General features: G+C 43.8%; 1 protein-coding gene across 1 annotated transcript in view; it reads right to left on the reverse strand.

Annotated features, from left to right (window-relative positions):
* Nucleotides 1-24,608, reverse strand: part of LOC124717214 (organic solute transporter alpha-like protein) — a 289,275-nt gene extending 264,667 nt beyond the window's left edge. The window contains exon 1 of the mRNA XM_047244001.1: nucleotides 24,467-24,608. The gene's annotated coding sequence lies outside the window, so the exon portion shown is untranslated. The remainder of the gene's footprint in view (nucleotides 1-24,466) is intronic.
* Nucleotides 24,609-25,105: the final 497 nt, after the last annotated feature.

A 25,105-nucleotide genomic window follows, 5' to 3' on the forward strand; every position in this document is an offset into this window, starting at 1 on the left:
AATATTACCGAATATCAGTTTAATGAGTCATGGTTACAAAATATTGATATGAATTATTTGTATAAGAACAGGAGAACTGGTACAAACCGACTGCAGTGAAGATCAGATTGGGTAGGAACACGTGAAGCAGTCCTGGCCCTATGACTTGTCTTAGAAAATCGATTACGGAACGGCAAACCTCTGTTTACAGCGTGTGTAGTCTTACAGAAAACTTTTGACAATATTGACTGGAATGCTCTCTTTGAAATTCTGAAGGTAGCAGGGGAAAATGCAGGGAGTCCAAGGCCATTTACAGGTTGTAGAGAATCCAGGTGGCAGTTTAAGAGTCGAGGGGCATGAAAGGGAAGCAGTGGTTAAGCACGGAGTGAGAGACAGTTGTATACCCCCTGACGTTATTCAGACTGTACTCTGAAGAACCGGCAAAGGAAATCAAAGAAGAATTTGGAGGCCTAATGCAATGTCAAGGAGAAGAAATAAAAACTCTGAGGTTTGCTTTGTAATTCTGTCAGAGACAGCAAAGGACATGGAAGAGCAGATGAAAGAAATAGATGTCTTGAAAAGAAAGTAGAAGACGAGCATCGGTAGAATAAAACAACGGTAATGGAATGGAGTCAAATTATATCAGGCGATGCTGAGGGAAATTAGATTAGCAAGCGAGACACTGAATGTAGTAGATGAGTTTTACTATTTGGGTAGGAAAGTAACTGATGATGGCGCAAGTAAAGAGGATATAAAATGCAGACTGGCTATAGCAACGAAAAAAAGCTTTGTGTTCTGTCTTACGGCAGGTCTTGTCATAGGGGAAGCCTCGTCAGAGAGGTCCACCGCATGAGCGTCTAGGGAAGTGATTCCAGTGGTGGTTTCCCGTTGCCTTCCACTGACGATGATGAAATGATAAGGAGGACAACACAACACCCAGTCCCTGAGCGGAGAAAATCTCCGACCCAGCCGGGAATCGAACCCGGGCCCCTTGGCGTGACAGACCACCGCGCTGACCACTCAGCTATCGGAGCAACGAAAGCTTCTCTAAAAAACATGAATTTGTTAACATCGAAAATAAATGTAAACATTAAGAAGCCTTTTCTGAAAGTATCTGTCTATAGGATACCCTTGTTTGGAAGTGGAAAATTGGTCAATTACCAGTTATGACAAAAATAAAACAGAAGCTTTTGAAACAGGGTGCGATAGAAGAATGCTGACGACTAGACAGGTAGATGGAGTAACTATGAAGTGGTAATGAATCGGATTGGGAGAAAACAGTAAATTGTGGCACAGCTTGACTAAAAATGTGATCGATTGATAGGACACATCTCGAGGCATGAAGAATTCGTCAGGTTACTATTAGAGAGAAGTGGGGGGAGGGGGGCTAACAACTGTAAATGGAGACCAACGACTGAAAACAGTAAGCAGGTTAAAATTGATGTGGGTTGCAGCAGTTATTAGGTGACAGAGGATATAATACCGTAGAAAGCATCATGAAATCTGTGTTCGGAGTGAAGATCACAATTGCAACATACCTTTTTCGGCATACTGTACACCGAGGAGACAAAAGTCGTGGTGCACCTCCTAATATCGCGTCCGACCTTATTTTGCCCACCGTAGTGCAGCAACTCTATGTGGCTTGGACTCAACGAGTCTTTGGAAGTCCCCTGCAGAAATATTGAGCAATGCTGCCTCTGTATCCGTCCACAGCTGTGAAAGTGTTGCCAGTTCAGGATTTCGTGCACGAACTGACATCTCGATTATGCCCCACAACTGAAAGATGGGAGTCACGTCTGGCTAAGCGGGTTTCAGACGACTCACTCTAATTGTCCAGAATGTTCGTGAACAATTGTGGCCTGGAGACATGGCGCGTTATCATCCATAAAAATTCCGTCGTTGTTTGGTAGCATTAAGTCCACGAATGGCTGCAAATGGTATCCAAGTAGCTGGACATCCAAAGGACCCAGTCCAGTCCACGCTAAGACAGGCCACACCATTGTGGAGCCACCACCGGCTTGTACAGCGCCTTGTTAACAAGTTGGGCCCATGGCTCTGTGGGGTCTGGGTCACATTCGAATACTACAATCAGCTCTTACCAACTGAAACAGAGGTTTATCTGACGAGGCCCGATTATCCAGTCGTCTAGAGTGCAGCCGATGTGAGCTCGACTCTAGGAGGGGCGCTGCAAGCGATGTCGTGCTGTTAGCGAAGACACTAGCGTCGGTCGTCTGCTGCCACGCCAGTGCTCTAACGGATACGTTCTTCGTACGTCCTAAATTGATTTCTACGGTTAGTCCACGTAGTGTTGCTTGTCTGTTAGCACTGACAATACGCAAACGCCGCTGCTCTCGGTCGTTAAGTGAATGTCGTCGGCCTCTGCGTTGTCCTTGGTGGGATGTAATGCATGTAATTTGGTATTCTCGGCACAGCCTAGACGCTGTGGATCGCGTAATACTGAATTTCCTACCCATTTCGGAAATGGATGTCCCAAGAGTCTAACCAACTACCAATCCGCATTGAAAGTCTATTAATTCCTATCATGTGGCTGTAATCACGTCAGCAATCTTTTCACGTCAGTCACTTGAGACAGCTCTGCCAATGCACACACCCAAATACTGCTGAAGTAAATGGGACCTAAATATCATGTCACCATATCAGCGAACACTGAGCATTTAAGCACGCTGGAATCCACCCCACCCGTCCCCACCCTCCGTGCCCCGTGTAAATCTGTCTCTAGCCTTGGTAATGGTGTCAGTTCGGAATGGAAGACAGAGATCGTAAATACGCCATATCCAACTGCAGCCACTAATTCATGATTAAGATCCCGTAGAGCAGGGCGGACCACGAGGTGCCAAAGTGCCCGTGAGCCGAATGTGGGGCCGCTTGCTGGTCGTGACCGCAACTTGTCACGGTTTTGTTCAGTGCTGCTCGAAAGTACCCGGTGCAGCGTGACATTTCAGTCACCACCGCGGTGCTGCATTTTTCGGTCAGCACAGCTCTCTCCAGTTCCGCAGAATCGTGTTGTGAGCGCTGTTTAAGCTCCGCTATTTATTCGCAGTACGAGGCGCATGGACAGGGCCAGTGGCTGTTTGTACAGAAAGTGGTCGTCTCAATTCGGATTAAGACAGGTGCTGCATATTTGCTATGAAAATATATTTCAATACCATGCACAAAGAACTTAAAGATTTAGTCGACACTGAAAGAGCAGAAACTTGCAAAACTTAACAGTGATCGACAGATGGGGTTCATTGTTCTGTACATTATGAATCACTTTGTGCTGTATTTGCATGCATGGAACACGCGAAGAAATTGGTGATAAGAATAGAAAAAATTTCTAAAGTCTCAGACATGATTCCACTGTCTGCTGAAACAGTTTTCGGTGGAGCTGAGTGAAGAGCAAGGAAACTTTATGTAGTACTGTAAAGCACTTTGGTTAAGTCAAGGGGCACGCCAGAATAGATTTTTCGAGTTAGATACTGCTATTGTTCTACTTATAAAGGAGAAAATAAAGCAGGAACGAGAATTAGAAAATCTGCAATGCATTGGAGACTTTGAATTTTAAGTGGACTTAGCTCCACACTGCCCACTGAAAGACATTCATAGGTGGTGATGTTTAGTTTGCGGGGCACTCAACTGCGAGGTCATCAGCGCCTGTACAAAGTCCCAATTCTTACACGGCCCAATTCTTACACGGCCCAATTCTTACACGGCCCAATTCTTACACGGCCCAATTCTTACACGGCCCAATTCTTACACGGCCCAATTCTTACACGGCCCAATTCTTACACGGCCCAATTCTTACACGGCCCAATTCTTACACGGCCCAATTCTTACACGGCCCAATTCTTACACGGCCCAATTCTTACACGGCCCAATTCTTACACGGCCCAATTCTTACACGGCCCAATTCTTACACAGCCCAATCTAGTCACTGCCATGAATGACCATGAAATAATGATGACAACACAAAAATCCAGTCCCCGGGCAGAGAAAATCCCGAAGCCGCCTGGGAATTGAACCCAGGATCCCATGATCCCGAGGCAGCAATGCTAGCCACTAGCCCACGAGCTGCGGACACTTTGCTAGGTGTGAAACGACTTAGTTCTGATTTGAAGATGATGGATGTATTTAAAAAGAAAATCGCAATGTAGAGGGAACAAATTATGAGGAACAACGTCCAATTCACTAAGACCACTGGCTTTAAAGAAAACGATAGATTAGAAGCAGTTATTGCAGTTTTAAAAAAAATTGCAAGGAGGGCTTTCTAAATGTTTCGAGCACACTGCAGTTATAATTTCTGTTTTCGAAACAATTTACTGTTTCAGTAGATAGCAACACTGTACATCTGCACATGTAACAGACTGATGTGCAATGTAAGTCCCATTTTAAATACAAAGCCTTTGACGATAAAAGTGTCCAGGACGTCTATGTGGCTTTCTTCAGGCAGAGTTTTCACGTCTCCATAATGAAGTTGCAAAAGTGCTACAATATTTCTGTCCACCTATTTGTGCCCAAGACCTTTTTTCGGTTATGAAATCAAGCAAGTCACGATTACGTGGAAACATGAGCGCGAAAATCCGTGAAATTTTCATCTATCCATAAGTTGACAGTTTGTGTCAGATAGAAATTATATGTCTTCAGCGTGCCGGAAATAATTAAATAATACCGAAAATTTGTTTATTTTATGTTCTGTGTTGTTGTGAAATATAAAGACAAGTCGTATGCAATGCGACTGCAGTGCCAATTAAAAACTGAACGTTCGCCGTTTCCCCGCCTGCCTCCGGCTTGTCCTCAGACATAGTGGTGTGATGGTGAAGGACGTGTGCAGCTACGCCGAGAGCTAAGGCACTCTTGCCAGGGCATGGTTCGTGAGTCGCATTCTTGGCTCGACATGAGACACGACTTCGCTGGTGTTTGGGAGTCATCTCGAAGCGGGATTTATCACGGAAGACAGTTTTACTCCACTCAATGAGATCCCAAGCCGAAGACGCGTCTGGACATGCTGTGGACAGTGGTGGGATACCAATCTGACTGTTGGCCTGACAACCAGTAGTGACAGCCTGGGGATAGCAGAAGCATTTTGACCATCATCCGCTTCAGACTTACAGCACACCGGCACGCCGACGATATGCTGTGCCCCGTTTTGTTGCACTTCGCGCCAGGCCATCCTGGGCTTACATTTCAACAAGATAATGCCTGCCCACACACGCGCGAGAGTTCCTACTGGTTGTCTTCGTGCTTGCCAAATCCCACCTTGGCCAGCAAGGTCGCCGGGTCCCTCGCCAATTGAGAACGTTTGGAGCATTATGGACTGGTCCTCCAACAAGCTTGGGGTTTTGGCGATCTAACGCGGCAATTGGACAGGATTTGGCATGACACCCCTCAAGAGGACGTCCTACAACCCTGCCAGTTAATGCGAAGCCGAATAACTGCTTGCGTAAGGGCCAGAGGTGGAGCAATGCTTTATTAACTTGCTCAATTTGTGAAGTCATTTCCCTGAACAGATCATCCAATATTCCATAAATTGTAATAATTTGTATGTCTCTAGACGTGCATCATGTCTGCCGATTTCCGTCCCATTCGTCATTCAGATAATTCCTTCGTGTTGCGTTTCCTTTGATTTTTACTTATAATGTATGCGTAGTACTCAGATAATGCATTCTTGAACACCTAAAACTTTTGATAATAGTGCCACTGAAATGTGAAAGTATAGGTTGTTGCCGAACATATTCCCTGGGCTACATCGAAATCAATATCTCGCTGTATTTTTGCGATGAAATAAACTTATTCAATAGTGTAGGGTATACCGGTGCCAGACCAAAAGGTTTTGGAATTAGATTAATAAAAACTAGAGAAAAGTTAAGATGGACTTCCTGATGCCTACATAGTCTCGCCCCCTTCCTAACTTGAGCACAACACACACAGCTTTCATGTGACCATGTGAAACACACACAAAACCTCTTTGGTATGTTGTTCAACTTGCGCGTGACATTGGCTTGAACATCGGTTATATCGCCAAGGCATTGACTCTTCACGCGAATTTTTGAGCCTTTGTCATTTTGTGATACGTTCGTATTGATAACACCACGTCTGCTCATCACTGATGATGATATTCAGGAAAAGAACTATCCGCGTTTTGCAGTTCAGTCAAGTCGCACTAGGAGTCCACGCGTTGATGTTTTTGTTCGAGAGTCAGGGTGTGCGGGACAACGTTGCAGACGCTTTTCCCTGCTTCCAAAAAATCTGGAGAATGTTTTGAACACTTGATTTAGAGGTGCTGCTCCATTGCGACTTGTGACAGCACAGCGTTGATACACTGCGGCCACACATCCGCTACTTACCTCTGCACATCTGCTGTGAATTTTAGTTCAGCGTGACATAATAGTTAATGCGTTGACGTGGCTCGAATAAACCTGTGACGGAACGTTTTCGACATACGGCTTATTAGCATACTACAGCGTGTGACACACACAGTCTAGTCCAAAATTACTTAAAAACAAAAAAAATATTACTTTTATTTCTCTAAGACAAGCTGACACTGCGATAAACTGTCTTTTAAGCGGATACCACAACCTGCCGGGAAGTGCAGAAACGAATACAAGTGATGCAAGTTTCAGGTCCCATGGAGCATTGGCACGATAGACCGTAATGATGTGGATTTTTTTGGTGCTGCAAATAGGCCATCTGAGGACTGCGTTCCAATTCCAGTTCTTCATTTTTTGTTCTTTTCTTTTCTTCCAGTATGCCTTTATCTCTTCGCTATGTTTCTTCTTTCTGTCTTCACACCATATTGAACCAGTCTCTAACCTGCGTTGGAATCCATCCGTTTTCAATACTTACCCTGGAAAGGCTTCCCTGTTGTTTATATCTTGTGGTTTTATGTTGTTTCTTTCTAAATCCTTTTTTACTTCGTTGACCCAGTTTGATGTGGATTTCTTACCCCGCAAATATTTGTAAGTCTTATTAGTTAATCTACTGTCTTGCATTCGAAATAAATGTCCAAGACACATGAGTCGTCTTTTTTTCATTTACGCTTGAAATATTTTCTATTTTTTGGTATATTTCAGCATTACTTCGTAATTTCCAACCTTCTGCTGTGTTTTGTGGTCCTAATATTTTCATTAGAATTCGCATTTCTAGTACTTCTAATTTATCTAAAATATAGTTTAATGCCAGGAATTCGCCTGCATACGAGTACAGGTTTTCTGGCTTCACTACTGTGGTGCTGTAATGCCTGTTTTTGCATTTTGGATAGGCATTTTTTACTGTAGAGGTTTTTGGTGATACCATATCCTCTCGCCATGTTATGAAACCTTTCTCCTAGTGCAGATGTTACGAAAGCATTTTCTTGGATTATCTCCCATAGATATATCAATTTTTTTGCCCCTTCTATTTTGCCAGGAATTTTGGTCTATCCTTAATAATTTGTTAAAAAGTTTGTCTATCTGCGGAAATTCTTAAGCCAGTTCCGCTAATTATTATTATTATTATTATTATTATTAACTATACAGATGTTAGTGATTCCTACCCACCACCTTTTACACAGAAATTCTTCTACAGAATAGAAGAAACTGTTACAGAGAACCTTCTCCAGATTGTTTTCAAATTTTGCTTTGCTATTTTTCAGTCTTTGTGTATTACCGAGTAAGTTAAATTGTAGTTGTGGTATTGTGACCCCTCTTTGTGCTAAAGATAACATTAACGTGGAATAATGAATGTTATTTTTCCTGCTGATAGTATCATTATGTTGTTCATAGTTCTCTTTGAACTGGAGTGGATTATCTACTAGATACTTCATGAGCGAATAAATAACTTGTGAAGCACATTGTCTAAAGTATACACTACAATCAGGCACAGCGAGTTTAGTTTATTCCCTGACCAACAAAAAAAAAAGAAAAATTCGATGTAGCGTATGTGCTACATAAAAGCTGAGAGGATACAAGGGGCTAGTTCGAGCAACAGAAAATTCGGAGAAGTTTTAACCTTACGTTAAATCACTAAACGGATCGACGCTATCTGTGCAGATACAATGTGACCATAATGTCACTGAAATGGAGGATGATACATGAGAGGGCGAAATACTAAACATTTTTTTCCAAAACCGTAATACCCTTTTAAATCGTCCTACGAACTACGAAATGGCCAGTATCGAAGCAAGTGACCATGGGAAAGAAAAACAGAGATCGCTTAACACAGGGAAGACCACTGGGCTTGACGTGATACCAACACGGTTCTACAGTGAGAATGCGAGGTAAACTGCTCCTCTTCTAGCAGTAGCCTATCGCAGATCTCTGTTGGGGCAAAGCGCTCCTAATGATTGAAAGAAAGAGGAAAAAAAGAGCAGGTCATTTCCATTTTCAAGAAGAGTCGTTGAACAGACACACAAAACTGCAGATCCACATCTCTGATGTCGATGTATTGTACAATTTTGGAACATACTTTATGCTGGCGTGTTGTGACATTTCTGGAGATCGAAAATCTCCTCTGTAGAAATCAATATCGGTATCGAAATCAACGACAGTATGAAACCCAGCTCGCTCTGTCAGTCCACCAGACCCAGAAAGCAGTGGGTGCAGGCATCCAGGCAGGTGCCGTGTTCTTTGAGCTTAGAAAGGCATTCGTTACAGTTCCGCTCTGCCGCCTAGTGAACGAAATACGAACGTACAGAATATCAGACGAACTGCATGATTGGACTGAAGATTTCCTGATAAACGGAACATTACATGTTACTCTTAACGGAGAGCAGTCTTCGGACGTACCGCAAAGGGGTGTTATACGTCATTTTCTTTTCAAAATATACCACATGGCAGGCAAAACCGGATCGGAAGTTCCGCAAGGATTTTCGCAGAGGATGGTGTTGTATACAGGAGAAGTCGCGACGCTAGAAAATTTTAGTGAAATGCAGGAAGACATGCAGAAGGTCGATGCCTCATACACTTGACCTCAGACAAACAGATGTAACCCATTACGTGTACATTAACAGAAACACCGATTTTGTATGATTACACGAGTGCGGAACAATCACTGGAAATAGCTACTATGATGAAACACGTGTCCGGTCACCCCCCAAAAAAATACGTGTTTCATATTAGATGCGTTTTCTGCCACCTACTCCCACGTATTTCGTATCAGTGACCTCAGTAGTCATTAGGCATCGTGAGAGAGCAGAATGGGGCGCTCCGCGGAACTCACGGACTTCGAACGTGGTCCGTTGATTGGGTGTCACTTGTGTCGTACGTCTGTACGCGAGATTTCCACACTCCTAAACATCCCTAGGTCCACTGTTTCCGATATGATAGTGAAGTGGAAACGTGAAGGGAGACTTACAGCATAAAAGCGCACAGGCCGACCTCCTCTGTTGACTGACAGAGATCGCCAACAGTTGAAGAGGGTCGTAATGTGTAATAGGCTGACGCCTATACAGACCATCACACAGGAATTCCAAACTGCATCAGGATTTACTGTAAGTACTATAACAGGCGGGAGGTGAGAAAACTTTGATTTCATGGTCGAGCGGCTGCTCAAAAGCCACACATCACGCCGGTAAACGCCGAACGACGCCTTGCTTGGTCTAAGAAGCGTAAACATTGGACAGTTGAACGGTGGAAAAACGTTGTGTGGAGTGACGAATCATGGTACACAGCGTGGCGATCCGATGGCAGGGTGTGGGTATGGCGAATGCCCGGTGAACGTCATCTGCCAGCGTGCACAGAGTCCTGACCTGACTGCTACAGAACACCTTTGCGGTGTTTTGGAACGCCGACTTCGTGCCAGGCCTTACCGACCTACATCGATACCTCCCACCATCAGTGCACCACTCGCAAGAAAGGTTCCAGCACCTGAATGAGAATGGAAGCTTTTATCAAGGCTAAGGGTGGGCCAACACCGTATTAAATTCTAGCATTACCAATGGAGGGCGCCACGAACTTTTAAGTCATCAGCCAGGTGTCCGGATACTTTTGATTACATAGTATACCTACAAGTATGCGTACGGAACGATTTAAAGTGGAAACAACACCCATCTCCCGGGCGTAGAAAATCCCCGACCCGTCCGGCAGTGGAACCCGGGACCCCGTTATCCTGAGGCAGCAACGTTAGTCCCAAGACCACGAGCTGCGGACCATTTCTCCTCCTGTTGGACAGTGTAGCCAGTTACTCTTATTAGAAATCCCATGTTCGATGCTTGTATTCTTCGTCTTTTTTTGTGCAGTTCTCGACTCATTTCCATGTGGTATCTCCGGCCGGGGTGGCCGAGCGGTTCTAGGCGCTACAGTCTGGAACCGCGCGACCGCTAAGGTCGCAGGTTCGAATCCTGCCTCGGGCATGGATGTGTGTGATGTCCTTAGGTGAGTTAGGTTTAATTAGTTCTAAGTTCAAGGGGACTGATGACCTTAGAAGTTAAGTCCCATAGTGCTCAGAGCCATTTGAACCATGTGGTATCGATCGTAAAACTTAAGTTTCCTTTCTTACTTTACCGTATCCCAATGACCTAGATGTCGACGGTCCATTAAACCCTATTATTCCTTCATTCATTTCTTACTTTACTTCTGAAGGTTCTATAGATGTTCTGTTAATGTACGAGTAATTGAATCGGGACGACTGTATCAAGAAACATGTCATACTGTACATGGGTAGATAGTTATTGGAACCGTAACAATTAATAGATGTGTGAGACAATTGTAGCTTATCGGCTATTATTTTTAATAACTGCGAGTATATAAGACTGCTTTGTTAGTCAAGGGAAACCTAACATCAATTGGGGCACTAAAACGAAGTCAGAGAGAAAATACGCAAGGTCTACAATATTTTAATATTTCTAAAGGAAAGACTAAGATGATAGCTTATGAAGAAAATGACTCCGCAGGTTCCAGATAGAACTAAATGGTCTTGTTTTAGAACAAGTTTCGTGTTTAACTTCTTAGGTTTAGACGTAAGCTACCGTCTTGATACTGGTATGCAGAATAAAGTAATCATCTGATGCTGAGTGGTACAATACACGGAACTGTAGGCAGTAAATTGTGGAAACAAATAAAAATAAAAGTTATAAAGCAGTGACTCGAGTGTTTTGATGCGAGACAGACGCTGACAATACGAAAGTGAGACGGAACTGAAAAGAAATTTACGAGACGCACCAAAGATTGCAGTTTGAGGGAGCAGATAATGACATCGAAGTTGAATTTGGAGCTTACTCAACGAATTAATGAAACAGAGAGTAAAATGGCTGGAAGCATCGATATGACACCGAGATGAAGCTAACAACGCCAGTATTAACTACAGAACACAAGGAAAACGAGATCCCAGAATATCACTATATACAGGGTGCGGCACTTAGAACAAATTTCAAACTGAAGTTCCCGCCATGTCATAGTTCCTCCAGAGGTCGCGACTGGCGTTCTTGAAAGCCGTAGGCATTTAGTAAACAATCAGAACGTCAAAATGGCCGAGATGTTACTGACAAGTGCGGAGTACAGCCGAAGAGCCGCGATTATCGAAAGTCTTCGCACTGGGGGTTCGCCCACTGAAACAGTTCAATTCTTCGGACACCCGATTCAACTGTCTACGATAGTGTGGGCAAGTATAATGCCTCGGAGAAGTCTGGGGAAGGTTACGCTAACCCGGTGAGGGAACCTGATTCGAGGAAACGCGTGTCACCAACTGCGGGAGTCATCGAAAAGGCTCAGGCGCCTATTTCTGAGTGCCCGGGGCAATCGCTGAGGAAACTGGCATCAGTATTGAATATCAGCGAGCGAACAATTGGTCGAATGGCATAAGAGGAGCTCATACGAGCCATCTAGTCCAAAAGTGGCTCTCTGATATCGTTGACATGTTCTGGTCAAAGGAGTTATGGCCCCCGAACAGCCCGGATTTGCACCCCCTCGACTACTATGTTTGGAAGGAAGTCGAAAATGTTATGCATAAGACGAAGCACCCTAATGTCAAATCACTACGCATCGCTACCGAAACAGTGTTCGCGAATGTATACAGCGCTGTTTTAAAGAGAGCGTGCGATCGCTTCAGAACAAGATTGGAGGCGGTCATTGCGGCTGAAGGGGGTTACATTTGGTAATGTTACTCTTGAAAGACACCATTACACATATGTAAAAGTATTTTATTTGTATTTTGTTTTAATAAATCTGCTTCTTTAAAAAGTTTCATCCGCTTGGATTTAAGCTCGGCACCCTGTATAGCTCAGAAGACGGTGAGGAGGTAGTCCTAGCAGTGAAAAAAATCAGTCGTATGTACCGGGTGCTCAAAAGGTCAGTATAAATTTGAAAACTTAATAAACCACGGAATAATCTAGATAGGTAAAAATTAACACACATGCTTGGAATGAGATGGGGTTTTATTAGAACCAAGAAAAAAATAAAGTTCACAAAATGTCCGATAGATGGCGCTGGACAGCAAAACGTCATTGACTGCGCATGACAACCGTGTATAAAATGAGCTGCAATGAGAGAAAGAATCAGATGCGCCAGTAGTCGCAGCATGTTGACATTACCTGAAAAGGCGCTTTTAGTGAAGCTGTATTATCAGAATGGGGAATGTGCTAGTTCGGCGTTACGATCCTATCGCCATAGGAAGGGGATTCGAACGGGTAAAGGTCTGTTGACAAATGCAGCTGTGGCAAGAATGATTTCGAAGTTATGAGCCACGGGTTGTTTAGACGATAGACCCCGTAGTGGCCGTCCGAGCACAAGGCGTAATGCTGCTGAGACAGTTCAGGAAGAAATGGAGACTGTAGCGGGTTCGTCTATGCACGGGGAAGTCAGCGCTCGTGCAGTCACACGGGCATTCCATACACTACTGTTTGGTTGGCACTGAGGCGTACTCTGCGATGCTATCCGTACAAAATCCATCGGCATCATGAACTGTCACATGGTGATTTAGTGAAGCGGAGGGCATTTGCGGTGTGGGCGTTTCAAAAGATGGCGGAAGATAACGATTGGTTGAGTAACGTGTTGTGGACCGACGAAGCTCATTTCACGCTCCGAGGGTCTGTCAACGCCCACAACTGCAGAATTTTGGGCTACCGAAAATCCTAGAACTGTCATGGAAACTCCATTGCACGACGAGAAAGTCACGGGATGGGTTGGATTTACCACATCTACCGTTATCGGGCCTTTTTTCTTCGAGGAAATGCTTGATTCTGGTTTTGTAACTGCTACCGTGACGGGTGAGAGGTACGCCGTTATGTTACAGAATCGGATCATCCCCAGCCTGGCTGATAAACATCTGCTGGAACGTCCGATGTTTATGCAGGATGGCGCTCCACCCCATATTGCTAGACGCGTGAAAGATCTCTTGCGCGCGTCGTTTGGTGATGATCGTGTGCTCAGCCACCACTTTCGTCATGCTTGGCCTCCCAGGTCCCCAGACCTCAGTCCGTGCGATTATTGGCTTTGGGTGTCGACAGACATCTCTAGGGATGCTGAAAGACAACATCCTACGCCAATGCCTCACCAATACTCCGGACATGCTTTGCAGTGCTGTTCACAACATTATTCCTCGACCACAGCTATTGTTGAGGAATGATGGTGGACATATTGAGCATTTCCTGTAAAGAACATCATCTTTGCTTTGTCTTACTTTGTTATGCTAATTATTGCTATTCTGATCAGATGAAGCGCCATCTATCGGACATTTTTTGAACTTTTGTATTTTTTTAGTTCTAATAAAACCTCATGTCATTCCAAGCATGTGTGTCAATTTGTACCTCTCTATCTACATTATTCCGTGATTTATTCAGTTTTCAAATTTATACTGATTTTTGATCACCCAGTATTTAGCTATCCCAGTGCGACTTGCCTCCTCGAAGTGCTTTAACCTGCCATTAACTTTCTTCCACTAAACCGGCCGCGAGAGGTTCCAAGTTCGAGGCCCGGCACGCAGCTTTCATCAGTCACGATGTTTCGTGATGGCGCCCACTGTGTTGCAGATTGAAGGCCTAGTGATCCCGGAGTCGACAGGGTTCTCTAACTTTTACCTTACGTAATTATTTCATTCGTAAGTATCGTGAAGATGATCATAAAATTTCGCTTGAAGGCATAAAGGGTCACTTTTCCCACATACCTCCGCTAATAGAACCTGTAGGTAGTAAATAACCTAGTAAGCTTTAGGAAAAACTTTCACCGTTATTTCTAGATTTCAGTACACAATCGTTGACATCCAGTTCATCACTTGTTGACAGATGGCAAACTGCGAAGAATGTCCCAGTTTTTTTTCTATTTTATTTCTGTTTCTTATCGTAGTCACGGTTCTGAGCTAATCTGGTCAGATGCTACACGATTTGCGTGCTATTCAGCTACCGTCTCGTGAACAAGCAAGAGTTGCCAGGAGCAACGGTCAAAGCAACGTCAGCCGATATTCCACATTGGCTGCATTCGGCCGTCAATAACCCAATTACCAGCCGATCAATGACATTATCTAACCCTCACCTGAGGCGCTGCTGTGGTATTCCTCGTAAGTTTCGGTAAGGTTTTATCAATTCATTTATTCACCAAAGTTTCGTAACTTTGAAAAAAAAACCACAATGATTTATTAATGACGAATATCTGTCAATCTACCAGGGCGAGGAGAAGATTTCTATGTTGAAATTACTCGCTTTTTGTCAGCGACGCTCGTTTCGTCTAATTCAATGCATCTTGCTACGGAAAGAAATTAGGAAAATTAAAAATTGAACTCACCGATAAATGTTGATCAAAAAATTATGGCTGTCGAAGATAAGACATCCGCTAAAATCAATTGCCCTCATCATGTGCAAGAAAGAGAACCGAATTAAATATATGCTCCAGTCCAGTATTAAAAGCGTAACATCTGATAACCTAGAAGCAAAAGGGTACGAATTTAATATAAGCAGAAACTGCAAGCAGTCACTTGCACTAAAGTTACAGCCCACCAAGTGACAGAGGACAAAGCGGAAAAAGATGAAAAGTAATTACCTTGTCGGGACGCGTAATGTGGTCCAGTGAACACAAGGCAGGATCAGGCTGTATAAACTGTCGAATTGTAAACACGCTGGAAGCCATGTACACACTGCTGAACGCCGAGGCACAACAGGTCTGCGGCAAGTGTGCATTCACCACGGTAGATGGCAACTAGTTCACCGTGAGTTACTAAGCATTATTTACAAGAATGATATTCACAATTTTTTTTAAAGTAACTAACCACATCGTGTTGTAACAGAGCGTCTGGAAAACTTAGGTTATTTTCAGTAAGATATTCCTTTGTAAAAATGTGTCAAAGCTGAAATACAGTAAGTTACAATTATGTGAAGGTTACTAAGGACGTAAAGTCATAGCGAGATTTTTTATAAAAGGAAAAAGTAGATAAGAACATAAATACAAGGTGCAAACGGCCACATAGAATAGAAACTTGTCCGAGGTCAAATACAGCGCCGATGCAAGAGCACTAACTTAAAATCCTGAATAAAGTTATGCTAAAAACGGGCTACTAGATAGTAAAATAATGAAATTACGAGACGTAGCCTAGAGCCATGTATCACACAGATGCTGTTTCTATCAAAATAACAAAGCACACTTGCAATGTGGTCTGATGTGCCTCGGTGATTAGTATTGTATCACATTCACTGATTCGTATCGATGGGCACTGAATCCACCACCTTCACTGCGGAAGCACAGTTACGTCGGACCTCCTGCGGGAATCTCGAAGTAGCTAGTATGGAGGCCAATGATGAGGGACTGCAGATAGGTGGCGCTGGGTGGGAAATGGGTCAGCCGAGGGCGTAAAGAGATAGTGTTCAGCACAATTGTGCGGACTGAGTCCAAGTAGTGCAGCTGCTAATGCAACTGCCTAGCAAGCCGAAGGCACTGGGTTCTAATCCCGCTCTAGCACACATTTTCACTTGTCACTGGTGATCCCGCATAAAGTTCCGATGCAGCTGATATCAGCAGTTCCTGCCCTATTCTATCCCTTCTCCCCCTCCACTTTCAATTTACGTAACAGGTGATTTAGCCTGGCTTCCTGAATCGGATGTAATGCTTGAGCATCGCACGACACCACAAAACGTTGTAGGTAATGTATAGGAATGTCTTCAACTTTTGTAGTCCTGTCTTCCTCAGTTGCGTGTAATTTACGGTATATTGATAATTTTTGCTTATGGACCGTCTGACACCAACTGAATAAAACACAATTTCAGTCACCAACTTTCTCTTCCGAATGCGAAAATATTTTGTTGAGCCCAACCTACATAGGTAGGAATATTCATCAAAATAAAATGAGAAATCAGAGATCGAACAGAAAGGTTTAGGTGTTCGTTTTTCCCGCGCTCTGTTCGGGAGTGGAATGGAAGAGAGATAGTATGATTGTGGTTCGATGAACCCTCTGCCAAGCACTTAAGTGTTAATTGCAGAGTAGTCATGTAGATGTAGATGCCATACGCGTTTCGCCTTTATTTTCTGCAAGGCATCATCAGTGGCCTGGAATATGTACATATGTTAGCTATTTAATTTACCTTTTTGTCACTGTGCCTATAGGTTATAGGTTATAAACAGTTCTGGAGGTTGGTATTTCCTATTAAGTAGTAATGTTTTTAAATGTACTTACAGGTTGCGTGGAAAATTTCTTACATATTACGCTTCTATTGCATTTTTGGTGTTGTTCTGCTTATGAATGCCAATTTGTGGTTTTTTCCCACATTCGACAGCACTATGAACTGAACGCTTGTTTCAATGCAATGTTTTGGTTTCTGTTGCCGACTGTCAAATGTTTTTGCCAAAGATCGAATGTTATTGCCGTGTGTGTGTGTGTGTGTGTGTGTGTGTGTGTGTGTGTGTGTGTGTGTGTGTGTGTAGATCACAGATACTTCAATAATTACACTCGAGAGTTTTGGCAATAGCATTCGATCTTTGGCAAAAACATTTGACAGTCGGCAACAGAAACCAAAACGTTGCATTGAAACAAGCGTTCAGTTCATAGTGCTGTGGAATGCGGGGAAAAAACTGCAAATTGGCATTCATAAGAAGAACAACACCAAAAATGCAACAGGAGCGTTATATGTAAGAAATTGTCCACGCGACCTGTAAGTACAGTTAAAAACATTACTGCTTAATAGGAAATACCAACCACCAGAACTGTTTATAACCTATACGCACAGTGACAAAAATGTAAATTAAATAGCTAACATATGTACGTATTCCAGGCCACTGATGATGCCTTGCAGAAAATAAAGGCGAAACGCGTATGGCACTAAAATTGTGTTTTGTTCAGTTGCTGTCAGATGGTCCATAAGTAAAAATTATCAATATACCGTAGTATAGGAATGTTTTTACTTTAACACTTATCAAGATAAGTCTTGGTGATGTTCAGTCTTCCGACCGAAAGAGAACATTATCTGTCGGCGGGAGAAACCTGCAAGCAATGTTACTGATGTCACCCCTTTTCGAGTCGATCTCTCTCTGAGCTTTTGACGTGACAGTCCGTGGCAATTTCCAGATTAAATCGATTCGCCACGAAGGCGCTCCGAGACTGGATCTGTGGAACGAGAATAGGAGAGAAAGCAAAGAGAGGCAGGAGCGCAAAATGCATCTCCAGAATGGCGCAAGATGGCAGGTGTTGCAGCACATTAAGAAGGGACAGCGAACGTATATAGATAGAGGCAGCATGAATTGTCAAAGGTTTGTTTGACTCAGGGAGATGGTCACGAAAAAAGTTGAATTGGCAGTCTCTTTGAGATATATGCGCCAAGTATCCCTCGAATGGTGCTTAGATATTTTCAAGAGCCAATATTAAGCGAGGAATCTAGAAAGGTACAACCCCAACATATCGTTCCAATACGAATAGTGACGACAAGGTAAGGCTCATTACAATGGAAGTGATGGGTGTTTAACTACTCTTATCGTACTCCACTCGCGAATGGAGCCGGAAGAAACCCCCATACGTGCTGCAATGGAAAGTAACCTACACCGTGTAATCCACAGTGGTTTTCATAAAGTGTAACCGCCTGGAAAGACACGGAAGGATGTAACTTCCTACATGTACACACCCGACTAGTATGTACAAGGGCTATTCGCAAGGGAACGAACGATCGGTGGCGAAATGGAAACCACAGTGAAAATCATAACTTTTATTTGCAACAGTTAGCTACACTTTCCAGGTACTTCTCTATGTAGTCGCCGCTCCAACTTCGACGTTTGTCGTACCGTTGTACCCACTTTCCAGTACCCTTGTTATAGAAGACAGCCTCCTTCCTGACAGTTTTCTACGCTGGACTGAACCTCGTTGTCTAAGCCAAAATCTTGTGTCCGGCGGCAGCGGTTCATTTGAGCGGAGATGAATATCAGATGGAGCCAAGTCCAGGCTATATCATGGGTGATCGGATACTTCCCATCAAAAACGCTGTACGATAGTCCTCATTGACCGTGCAGTGTGGGTCTGACAATTGTCATGAAGAAGGAAATGCATGACATACGTTACGTGGGGTTGCATGAATTCAGGCGAAATCTTTCGATAGCGACCCATACATGGCGGGAAAAGCTAACGGCCTTGCCGCAGTGGATACACCGATTCCCCTCAGATCACCGAAGTTAAGCGCTGTCGGGCGTGGCCGGCAGTTGGATGGGTGACAATCCGGGCCATCATGCGCTGTTACCATTTTTCGTGGTGCACTCAGCCTCGTGATGCCAACTAGGGAGCTACTCGACCGAATAGTATCTGCGCCAGTCAGAGAAAACCATCATAACGACTAGGAGAGCGGTGTGCTGACCACACGCCCCTCCTGTCCGTATCCTCCTCTGAGGATGACACGGCGGTCGGATGGTCCAGATGGGCCACTTGTGGCCTCAAGACGGAATGCTTTACATTACATGGCGGGAAACACTATTTTCTAGGCATCTTTACGTGCTCACCGTGTACTCAGAACTCAAAAGAGCGACGTGTCACTATCTACAGTCATACTAGAGCCACTGCCTGATACATCTGTGTACTGTGCACTCTGGTTTCCTCGCGACCGATCGTTCTTTACTTTCCGAAAAGTCCTTGTAGATGATTAGGGTTGCAGCTGAGGAGCGTTTTCACAAAACTCAACGACAACAAAATTTCCAAAAAATGAGTTATACATGTATTCGTGTACTTCTAACTGAATCCATTACAGTGCAGATATTTTATGAAAATTTGATTTGCCTGTTCAACCTTACACACGAAACTGTAAAATTTGTCTAAAATATCGACGTATACAAAAAACTAGTTTTCCAAAATGTGAACATCTACTGCTTGTCGTAGCAAGTTTGACAAAATAGCTCACTACATCCCAATCAGGGGTCACAGGTACATGCCCCCTTATAGGATAGTTGTGATAGGATATATGATACCATTAAAAAAGGAATTGATAAAATTTGAAACCATCACACTATCGTGAGTTTCTGAGCCACCATGATAGCTGTATGGTTCAGGGCTAGGACTGGTATGCATACGATTTCAACACCACTGCTATCAAAATTAATAAAGGAGTAGCTACCATTCAAAATGTCGCCAGTAGAGTTCTTATATAAAAGTAACGCTATCTTCAAAGTCCAAACAAAGTACTTTCCCCCTTCGATCATTGCTGACGTGAAGAAAACTAACAGATAGCTTCAAGGACATTTGTTAGTCAACTGTAACGAAACCTACAAACCATGAGAGTGACAAAAACATCATGGATACTCTGCAAATCACATTCAAGTGCCTGGCAGAGGGTTCATCAAACCACATTCACAATTCTCGATTAATCCAATATAGTATAGCGCGCGGAATGAATGAACACCTATATCGTTCCGTACGAGTTCTGATTTCCCTTATTTTATCATGGTGATCGTTCCTCACTACGTAGGTCGGTGTCAACAAAATATTTTCGCATTCGGAGGAGAAAGTTGGTGATTGGAATATTGTGAGAAGATTCCGTCGCAAGGAAAAACACGTTTTTTTAAATGATGTCAGCCCAAACCCTGTATCATTTCTGTGACACTCTCTCCCATATTTCGCGACAATACAAAACGTGCTGTCTTTCTTTGAACTTTTTCGACGTACTCCGTCAGCCCTATCTGGTAAGGATCCCACACTGCGCAGCAGTATTCTAAAAGAGGACGGACAGGTGTAGTGTAGGCAGTCTAATTAGTAAATCTGTTACATTTTCTAAGTGTCCTGCCAATAAAACGCAGTCTTTGGTTAGCCTTCCCCACAACATTTTCTGTGTGTTCCTTCCAATTGAAGTCGTTCGTAATTGTAATACCTAGGTGTTTAGTTGAATTTACGGCTTTTAGATTAGGCTGATTTATCGTCTAACCCAAGTTTAACGAATTCCTTTTAGCACTCATGTGGATGACGTCACACTTTTCGTTATTTAGGGTCAACTGCCACTTTTCGCACCATTCAGATATTTCTTCTAAATCGGGGGAAGGTCAGAAATCACTTCTGTTTTACTCGAGGACTTTCCGTTAATTACAACGAACTGTGACCTCTCTGACAGGAAATCACAAATCAAGTCACGTAAAGAAACTAGCAGATTTTTTGATACATCATCAGAAGTAGCCCGATAGTTCTATGGGAAAGCGCTACAGTGTAGCTGTGATCATGACAATGAAAATAGTGATCTACTGTAACTTAATGAAACAATTTATTAAACTATTTGGTCAGTATACTAAAATAAAGTAGAATATTACTGCTATAAAGTGATTAATCTGTATATCTTCAATTTTTTTAAATTAACGATATTTAGACATTTTTATTTGTAACTAGATAATAAAAACGTTTTTCCACTGCTGTATTATGTATCCACAGTTTATTTGTGAAATACAATTTTGAGAAACATCAGCAATGTATATAGTTTAAGTATTTCAATAAATTGTTTCTAATTATTTATTTATTTATTTTTGTAGATGATGAATTTGTGAAAATGGTCTTCAATCCTCCGTGACAAGTAGAACAGCAATAATAATACCTTAGTTTGTTCATGTTTAGGATTGTTCTCAGGACTGGTAGGATATATAGCGGGGGGAGGGGTGGGATCGGTGTCAGATGACTGATCACTGTGAAGGGCACGGAGATGTCGCGTAGTCGTGTGAGACAGCGTAATCAGCCCCTGGCAGAGATTTGACACGTGTAGGCGCCGTCTCCACAGTCATCACTTAACATATGACGCTGCTCAAGCCCCTTATCCTAACAGGTCTGGAAACAACACTAAACACGAACAGTTCTAACGCACTCTGGTGGCTGTTTTAGCTATCGCAATGGCCAATGGTGTATACGTGCACGAAGTACACTGACATCTGAGAATGCGTTCTGGGCGCCTCACTTCTCTTGTCAGACAGTGTACATAAAATAAGTGCCGTGGCATCTATTAATAATTATCTCATTCAAATTAAGTGGCAAAAAAGAACTGCACCTTCCTTGCGTGTTTTTCAGGCTACAAATAACCGTGAATAAGCATCAGAAGTTGTTAATTTATGTCTAGATTTCGTGATTTTAGAATTTAGTTTTGAGGATCTCACAGGAAGAGTTCGTTGGTCCCTCTTCTCGTGCCGTATGCAGTAGGCTGGAGATAACACAACGTCACAATTCGGCACCAATGACGAGGACATTCAGATGTGGCTGATCACAAAGATGACTTGATTTGGTGAGAGAGTGGCTAAATCACAGCAGAGTGTCGGTGGAGTTCGAGTTAACGTTGCTAGGAGTGGCTTATTAGAAAGTGGCAGTGAAAGTGTCATTAGTCACAGTTAATGAATGAAAACTGCTTGAAAAGGCAATTAGTGTCAACAGATACGGGCACAATAGATGAAAGTATACATTATAGGTTGCATGAAACGGTGGTCTACAGCGATAATACTGCTATAGACTATCCAGTTGTGACGTTACAAAGCCATGTTTGGCTATCGCACACATCACGGGGAAGTATTAAGTCTTCCTACGGGATCCACGCCACTAAGAGTTAAAATCGTGACGCCTAGATATGGGTTAATTACTGATATTCGTTGCTATTTCTTGTCTGCAATAAATACAAGGAAGATGCAAGTTCTATACGCTATGAAGACTGAATGAAATTGTGGTGCCACCGCCAGACACCACACTTGCTAGGTTGTAGCTTTAAATCGGCCGCGGTCCGGTAGTATACGTCGGACCCGCGTGTCGCCACTGTCAGTGATAGCAGACCGAGCGCCACCACACGGCAGGTCTAGAGAGACGTCCTGGCACTCGCCCCAGTTGTACAGCCTACTTTGCTAGCGACGCCACACTAACAAATACGCTCTCATTTGCCGAGACTATAGTTAGCATAGCCTTCAGCTAAGTCAATTGCTACGACCTAGCAAGGCGCCAAGTTATATTGAGATGATAATACTGTCAACAAGACCAATGTTCACCAATTGTGGATTAAAGTTAAGTATTCCAGGAGCTACGTACTTTTCTTTGTAGCATTCATTACGTATCCTGTTTCAGACCTCACGCCAGCCTGCGCGAGTTTAAGCGCGTGCCTTTCGGCTTCCTCTCATTGTGTCTAGGCTGTCTTGCCTAGACACAACAGAAATAATGACACAGCGTAAGACATTTCATTTCAAAGGCCTAACGGCAGGACAATACGTAACGGCCACGTGCACATTGGTGCTACGTTCATCTCAGCCAACAGAGACTATTTAGCACACACTATATGGCTATCGCTTACATTATTTCAACGGCGTGAACAACAGTGCTTAAATTTAAAACTTTTTTGCGATATTGTTCCTGGAAAACCAGCAATCTATTGATGTATTATATTTAAGTCGTGATCGCACTTAAGCTGTTAATTTTTAGCTTTGGAACACCAGTTTCAGTCTGCTTAGAAGATCTAAAAATGAAAATCATCTGATATACATTCCCGGATGACACTAGGAATCGCTTGTGTGGAGCAGGTCTGTCTGTACAGGTATGGGGAACAATGGAGTGTTGCTTACGAGTTGCCAGCTGGTAATGAACACCAATACTTACAGTCGGCGCGGGTACAGTTTACATCTGACATGGCGATGTGTACTGACCTTTGTGGTAGTGTGGTGTACATCCGGAATGTGAAGCGACTTTTAACACTGTCGCATAATATGCTGTACAAATTCAAAATCAGATCCGATGATGACAGCACAGCTCAGTCGGAACGGGTCAACCAATGAAATGCTTACGTAGCAATCTTGGCTTTTAAAGTTTTCTTCAGTTACCATACATAGCAGACCATCCCCAGACTGACCAAATCAGGCATATATGAGGTACAGAACACTAAAGAAGGTTTTAGTTTTTTATTTTGCAAAATTTTCTGTCACCAATCACAACGCGATGCTGAGTGCATATTTGCTGTGTCTGACAGTTGACAACATTCTCAACAATAGAAACAACAACAACCACGACGACGACATTGGCGTTGCCAGTGTGAACGTACCTTTTCACTGCTGGATAATAAAAGCACTCCGTCTTGAGGCCACAAGTGGCCCATCGGGACCACCCGACCGCCGGGTCATCCTCAGCTAAGGATGCGGATAGGAGGGGTTTGTGGTCAGCACACCGCTCTCCCGGTCGTTATGATGGTTTTCGTTGACCGGAGCCGCTACTGTTCGGGCGAGTAGCTCCTCAATTGGCATCACGAGGCTGAGTGCACCCCGAAAAATGGCAACAGCGCATGGCGGCCCGGATGGTCACCCATCCAAGTGCCGGCCACGCCCGACAGCGCTTAACTTCGGTGATCTGATGTATCCACTGCTGGATAATACGTTGTACAAATTCAGAAGCATAAAATCCGATGGTGAAAGAATAGTTCTGTCGAAACCGGCTAGCCAATAAAATTCTCTTTTCGCCATCGTGGCTTATGAAGTTTTCTTCAGTTACCATACATCGCAGATAGCGCCCAGACTGACCAGGTCAGGAATATGAGGGACACAGAACCCTAAAAGGAATGTTTTAGTTTGCCGTTTTACAAAATTTTGGTCACCAATCACAACGCGATGCTGAATGCATATTTGTTGTTGACATCATTCTCAACAACAGAAACAACAACAGCGAGAATGACGATGATAACAACAGCGAGAATGACGATGATAACAACAGCGAGAATGACGATGATAACAACAGCGAGAATGACGATGATAACAACAACAAAAACGATGACGAATTGGTGCTGCCTGTGTCAAGGAACCTTTTCACTGCTAGATAATGTGTTGTGTAAATTCAAAAGCATAAGATCCGATGTTGAAAGCATAGGTATGTCGAAACCGGCCATCCGATAACATGCTTTTTAGCGATTTGGCTTGTGTGGTTTTTTTTTCATTTACCATACATTGCAGATCGCCACCCATCAGGAATGTATGGGGTACTGAACCCTAAAAAGAAGGTTTTAATTTGTTATTTTCCAAAATTTTCTGTCTTCAATCACAACGCGATGTTGAATGCATATTTGTTATGTCTGACAGTTGACATCATTCTCAATGACGACAGTGACGATGACGGCGACTACGACACTGTGTCGACGTTGCGAACGTACCTTCCCACGGCTAGCGGACAGTCCCGGCAGGCAGAGTGCGGTGCACAATAGCGACGTCTTCGACCCGAACGCTCGCTGGCCGGCCTCTTCGGTGGCGCGCGGACGACCGACTGGAGACTGCTTCTGGTGGCGGCAGCGGCTAGCTCTCACTTTCACTCGCCGTCGCGGCGGCTGACTCCGCGTCGGCCCTCCGCCGCAGACAGCGCCACGAGGCAGGAGGTACAGGGAGGGTGGAGGGAGGAGGGTGCGTGGTGAAGGGCGGCCGCCGTAATACCTCGGCGACGCCGGCGCAACTCGGCCGCGGTCAACAACCTTGGCGACCCCTGCCGAGGACGCGCGTCGCCTAGCGGATTAAGCCGGCCACACACGGTACTGCGTGCTTCGCAGACAATCGTGCGCAAATTAGTCACGTCCCCACACGTCTCAATTAAAACCGGTACGCCTGAAGTGTAAGGCTGTCATATGGTTTCCGCTGAGTGAGGCGCGAAGCATTCAACCACTAACACCTTCTACTTCTACTTGATTACTCTGCAATTCACATTTAAGTGCTTGGCAGAGGGTTCATCGAACCACAATCATACTCTCTCTCTACCATTCCACTCCCGAACAGCGCGCGGGAAAAACGAACACCTAAACCTT

The sequence above is a fragment of the Schistocerca piceifrons genome, chromosome 9, assembly GCF_021461385.2.
Source record: "Schistocerca piceifrons isolate TAMUIC-IGC-003096 chromosome 9, iqSchPice1.1, whole genome shotgun sequence".
Classification (NCBI taxonomy): Eukaryota; Metazoa; Arthropoda; class Insecta; order Orthoptera; family Acrididae; genus Schistocerca; species Schistocerca piceifrons.